The sequence below is a fragment of the Cupressus sempervirens genome, chromosome 6 (assembly GCF_028749045.1).
Source record: "Cupressus sempervirens isolate cs-2001-9-10 chromosome 6, ASM2874904v1, whole genome shotgun sequence".
Classification (NCBI taxonomy): Eukaryota; Viridiplantae; Streptophyta; class Pinopsida; order Cupressales; family Cupressaceae; genus Cupressus; species Cupressus sempervirens.
Genome location: NC_143123.1, coordinates 591,250,750 through 591,257,765, shown reverse-complemented (window position 1 = coordinate 591,257,765; position 7,016 = coordinate 591,250,750). Strand labels below are relative to the sequence as shown.

At 28.1% G+C, this 7,016-nt stretch overlaps 1 non-coding gene across 1 annotated transcript; it reads left to right on the top strand.

Annotated features, from left to right (window-relative positions):
* Window positions 1-2,908: 2,908 nt before the first annotated feature.
* On the top strand, window positions 2,909-2,996 carry LOC149553635 (small nucleolar RNA SNORD116). The gene has a single exon (XR_016353502.1). It is a non-coding gene; the product is annotated as a small nucleolar RNA SNORD116 (small nucleolar RNA).
* The last annotated feature ends 4,020 nt before the right edge of the window (window positions 2,997-7,016 follow it).

Sequence of the window (7,016 nt, the reverse complement as noted above, 5' to 3'; positions counted from 1 at the left end):
CTAAATGGTGGATCAAACTTATTTATGAATTTGAAAACTCCATTCAAGTTCCCAAAACCATAGGTAATTTTATTGGTGAAGGATTTTAGCAAAATCTTGCAAATTTAGTCCTAATTTGCAAAAAATGGCCTAATCTTGTTGAATTTGGGGTAGGTGGGGAAGGAGAAAAACCTAATTCCAAATATTCAGAATCATTTAAAATCCATAAAAGGGTGTCCAAATGTACAATTTAATCTAGGGGTTGTTTAGAAGAAAAAAGAAATATAATTCAAATATTCAATTAGGAGGGCTAACAGGATTAGGTCATTTTTAGGCCTTGTTAAACAATTTGGATTGAGGGGTTTCTAGTTCCAGAGGCAAAGTATCTATGGTCACATTTGGGGTCTAATAACCTATAATCTCTTTCATTCTCCATGGGAAGTTAGAATTTGATCATATCCTAGTTGGTAGAGGGGTTATGGAAAGGAAATCTTTGGGAAGGATTAGAATACAAGATAAATTAGAATTGTGAGTTTGTAACTCCATCAAGAAATGTTGGGTTGTCTTGTCAAAAAAATTTGGACATTATAGGAAAATTACTAGGTTAAACCTTGGGAAGGAACCTTGTGAGTAGACCATTGGATGGTCATTAATACCTTAACAATAAGTTTAGTTTTTAGTTTGGTGAAACCACAAAGGGTGATCCCACAATAATGGGTTCCACTTTTTGGCCAATTTTGACACTGAAATCAATATTTTTGCAACAAACCTCACGCTCAAGTGACTATATCTCTAAAACTATAAATAATTTGAAGATGACATAAACTAGTGATTTTTAGTACTATGTTCCTACTTTGTAACCATGTTTTTTAATTTAAGAATTTTTTAAATTTATGTCAATTATTTCATCTCCTCTGAAAAGTGGTACATAATAAAATTCAATATTTTTAAAGAGTGACAATCTGTTTGACACACATAACTTTTTTTGCTAGAAATGATAATGAAGTAATTCATTCGACATTAGATTTATCCAGAGGATGCATTTGGTTTGATTCATTTTGGTTGAATATTGTATAGTTTATGAAGTTTTGAAATGACACCAATCGCAATTCAGACATATGTTTGTTTTGACAGATAATTTGAAGCCAATTTATCATAAACCTTTTTTTTTTTTAGTAGAAAGCTATCTCAATAAGCTATTTCCTACATATTTTTCAAAAAAAATTTGATCTAATTTACTAATTTTCTCAAAGTGTTGAAGTCGGCTGATGTTCAATCGGTAATAAACCTATGATGAGTTAAACACATATTTGAAAATCTTAATGATTAAAATATGTATTACAATTATAGTTGTTGGAAAGCTTGCTTCGAGCAACACATTTTGACATTTTTATTTTATAGTAGGAGATCATTCTTTTTCAATTATGGGTGTCAAAAGAACAAAAAAAAAATTAAGAAAAAGGGGGCAAAATATTCTTAGTTTTGAGCGTTCATTGCAAACATAGTGTTTGTTATGAAAACATTTTCTATGTTTGGTGTGAACATATATTCGTAGTGAACATATATGATATAATTTCTCAGCCACCAAAAATTTAACATGGTATATTCATGTGAACATATCTAATTTATTATGTTCGCACAAACATGTATTAAAAAAAAAACTTGACGTCAGCGTTTGACAAGTAGTTTAAAAGTAGTGATAGTGACAAGAAAATCCATACAACAAAATTTTTATATGATTATTGCGTGAAATTTATCTTGAGGCAAGGGGTAAATTTTTTTTTTTTTTAATTTTATAATGGGAAACAAGAAAGGGAGGCAAAGCAAATATGCAAGAAAGAGATCTGATGAAGCAAAACAAAGAAATCTTCAAAACACTGTGATACATTATCATCAAATTAAAAAAGGTGACAACAATGTTCAAGAAGGCTCAAAAGAAGTAGAAGAAGTGCATATGGGAGAGAGGTCAAGAACACTCCCTACAAAATCTCAAATAATGAATGTTGAAGAAGGCTCAAGATCACTCCCTACAGAGGTTCAAATAATAGAAGTTGGAGAAGGGTTAGAATCTTTCCCTACAGAATCTCAAACAATGGATGTTGGAGAAGGCTCAAAATCGCTCCCTGTAGAAATTTCATTAACAAAAGTCAGATAAGAGTTGGGATCAGGTGTAGGAACTAGTATGGATGAACTCCTAAATATTGCCCAATCTGTAAAGAATGATATTTCTCTAAAAAATTTAGATCATTTACTTAAAATGGATGTGGATAAATTGAGAAGACTTGTAGGTACTATTAAACCATTAAGTTTTTCTAAGAAAAGGTTAATGAATAAGAAGGTAAAAGAAATTATGTCTCAATTTGATAACACTAAAATACTTGAACAAGCTCAGTTACTTTCACTTTTGCTTACACAAAAGAAGTTGCAAGAGGCATTGAAATTGTTAGGTGTAGACACAACATCAAAGAAGAGAAGATTTTCTAGCATGCAAATTGATCTGATTGAAAATGTTAAACAAGGTTTGAGAAACATAGGAAAATACTCTCAAACTAAAGATAAGTCTGTGGCAAGAAATGTGATGTTGATGTCTATTCTAAATAATAATATGACCCAAAATAGAAAAATATCTTCAATTTTGTCTGAAATGGGTTTTAGTAGGAAAATAATGAGAAAATATATTAAGAGGAGATTAACTGTGGATGACAGTACTATGGAGGGCAATTGGGCAATCATGTGTAGAGCACCTCATTCTGATAGGATCATATCATTTTGGATTGATAACACTCATTCTTCATCAAATAGTAGAGATGTTATCAGGCATAGGATTGCATCTGGTCAATATGAACATCACACAAAACATTGGTTGGACACAACACAACATGAGTTATATGTGTCATTTTCTAGTGAACATCCTAATGTAAAAGTTGGGCAAACGTTGTTTGAAAAATTGAATCCATACTTTGTGAGGTCGAACAAAATGTTTGAAACATGTTGTTGTCGTCATCATATTGAGTTTGATCTCCACTATCAGATATTCTGAAAGTTTGTAGAAGACACATATGGTTTTCATGCTGCTTTTTCTAGTAGGAGAAGTGAGTTTATATCATCCATTCTATGTGACAAAATAGATGATCCAGCTGGTCAAATAAATTGCATCAAAGGATTATGTGAAACATGTGGTGAATTGGCTCTATTTAATTTGAAAATTGAAAATATTGATACAACAAAAAAATTGAATTGCAAAAGTTACAAGTATGTCAAAAATGAAAAAAAGTTGGGAAAAAAGACAAAAAGGTTAGAATATGTTGAAGAGGAGTTACTTGTTCTAACATTTATGAAAAAATTTAAGAATTTGATTCAACCTTATATTTGTCACATATTTTTTGCAAAGTGGCAAGCACAACAGTTTCAAACTTTGAGAGATAATTTCCCACTTGGAATGATTGTATCAATTGTTGATTTTGTAGAGAACTATTCCTTTGTTCATCAGAAAGCAATTCAATCAGATTATTACTTTTCTAAGTAGGTCACTATTATGGTACATGCTTGTTATAGACATGCACAGTTAGATTTGGATGGTGTTCAGAGTATAGTTCAAGCACGAGTAATTAAAAAAGAATATCATTTCTATATAAGTGATGATAAAGAATATGACATTCATTATGTCAAACATTACTTCAATATCTTCTTTTCTTATTTGAAAGATAGAAACATAAATGTTGATAAAAATTATGTTTGGTTTGATGGATGTGCTACACAGTTCAAATCATCTAGACCATTTTATGCATTATCTAGATATCATTGCAATGAGAATATAAAACACATATGGAATTTCTTCAAGAATGGTCATGGAAAAGGTGAACCTGATGGTGCTAGAGCCTGCAGCAAACGTGCTTTGCAAAAGTATCAAATGAATTATCAGGGAGTTCGTGTAAATGATGCACATGATGTTTTTGAATAGTGTAAGACACATTTTTCATTAGATGATGTCGAGACATCATCAACAACGAGTTGATAGATACCATATAGAGTCTTTTGGGAGATAACAGGTATGGATGTGTACATCTATTTAATTTTTATGCAATTAAGCTATAAAATTTTATTGTTAAGTTTTATTTTTCAATTTGTTGAAGTTTAAATTTAATTTTCCCATATTTTCAATTTAATGAACTTTTAGGTGTTAGTAGAAAAAACATGCATGGTTGCAAGAGGATAGAAAATACACATTCCTTACATTTAGTCATGAGTACAGATAATTGCAATTGGACATTGAAGACAAGAGAATATTCATGTTTTTGTGATAGTTGCATTGATGAAGATTATGAAGAATGCATCAATTAGGCATGTGGATATACAGGTGCATGGATTTTGGTACCACTTGATGTTACTAATACATTTGATAAAGATGATGAAAATTTTGATGATATTCCATTGATTTCTGATGATTATGATCATATCTCTGGATTGGTGAAAGTGGGAAGTGGGTAAGTATCATAAAAATTAATTTGAACAAATGTTATTTAATTATCAATTTGAACTGTCTTATATATGTACTATACACATACACATGTATACTTGTTATGCAGGAGATATCTTTGCACTAATTGTTGAGCCTGGAAATTATGAAGGTGTCAGTTATTATTTATTGCGATGTACTGTAGAGAGGAAAAATTTATATGACCCTAAAGAAAGTGATGAAATGTTGTTCCCCATAGGTAACTTTATATTTATCAAATTTTAAAATACCTAAATTTGTGGTGCAGGTTCTGTTGTGATAGAGGGAAGATATTTGAAGCAAGACAAAATAGTCCAACATGGAATACATTTTGTTGATTATCAACTTAACAACAAGGTTTTACAATACAAACACCTAGTAGTTGCTACCAAGCTTTGTCTACATCCAGTCAAAGTTAAGCATGCACATCGCAAGTGGAGACTAGATAGTGAAGATCATGAGAAGATATTACATGTTATAAGTGTACATCATGGTTGAACTAACATTTGAGATTTATTTTATAATAATTTGAATATCAACTTATTTTCAAACTATTGAATTTCATCTTGAATTAAATGTGTTTTTAATTGTACGATCATAGTCTTAGTTATCATTAGTTTATTAAAAAACTATATAAATTAATAATATTAATTGTACCATGGATGAATTTAATAATTTAACTTGATATTTAAATAGGCTAAGTTAGTTCAAACTTACACAATCATTATCTATAGATATGTATCAAAAATAATTTAATATGTTACAATTCTTAAATATCAATTTCTTTTGAAACTATTGAATTTCATCTTGAATTAAATGTGTTTTTAATTGTACGATCATAAGTTCTTAATTATCATTAGTTTATTAAAAAACTATATAATTTAATAATAAATTAATTATACCATGGATGAATTTAATAATTTAAATTCATTTATCAACTTTTTTTCAAACTATTGAATTTTAAGTGAATTAAATGTGTTTTTAAAATTGTAAGATTATAAGTTCAGAGTTATCAAATATTAGTTTATTAAAAAACTATATATTTTAATGTTAGAACTTTATTACATCTACGGTCATACTCTTAAAGTTTAAATTAGTTTAAATTAATATGCTTTTAAATATTATATCTTGTAAACGTTTTCTAAAATAATGTATTAGCTTACCTAATTAACAAAATTTTATTCACATAAGACTAATATTTATCTTTAACAGGTTAGTAATTGATAATTTAAGAAATATGTATCTTTCTAACTTCCTACTAATTGATATAGTTCAAATTTGCATCTTTATTCAAGTACTAATATTTTATTTCATTTAATGATCATACAATTTTAAATATAATGAACATTTAAATTTATAATCTAAATCATTTCCAGGTTAATTTAGTAGTTTTAAGCACCTATATTAATTCAATTCAATCACCCTATTTAAATTATTATTCTCTTTCAAAATTTTCAATTAGGTTAGTCGATCAATTTGGAACTTCTTTGAATATTGAACTATTGAAGTACTTGTATTTAGAGAAGTTAATTTGATTATTTTATAATGATGACAATAAAATCTAAAGTATAAAAGCTATAATCTTATTGATGAAGAATGTTCTACTATTAGTACTGTAAAAAAAATAACACCCATGTATATATGTGACATGTACACATCTCAAGATCATGTTCTATAGCTATAATTCAAAAAAATACACATATATACATGGACCTCAAGAATAAACATCCACAGATCTAGAATATATCTCTACAACTGAAATGCATACATATGCAAACTATAAATCTTGAATAAATACATGTACATAGAAAAATATAAAAGTCATATATACATGTGTGACCATCTAACTACTAAAACACTCAATAATCAAATAAATAGTGAAACATATGTATACATGTATGTCATCAAGGTACTAAAATGTACATGTATATGTGTATGTAAACTGTCTCCAATATATAAATGCATCAAAAAATATATAAAGATCTACTACTAGAGGGACCCCTCAAGACGCATACAAATCAAATGACCCTCTAATTGAGTCTCCTATACATCCTCTGGCCGAGGTGCATCAACAGAGCCTTGCAAATATATATATACATAGACATGTACATTAGAGTTCTATCTATATATATATATATATATATATATATATATATATATATATATATATATATATATATATATATATATATATATACATATTTGTACATGTACATTCAAATTAAATGCGAACTTGCATATATATATATATATATATATATATATATATATATATATATATATATATATATATATATATATATATATATATATATATATATATATATATATATAGAACTTGAAACACTTAAATAACTTTTTAAAAATTATTTAAAAATCAAGTACCTGAGCACTACTAGGTGCCTCAATAGAATCATCTCTCTCACGTACATGATGCCCTGAACCAACACTACATGTAACCATGTGCTCAGTGACTTGTGCCTGCATGATTTATTATAGTTATTTAGATTAAATTAAATATCTAGATATATATTTGAACTAA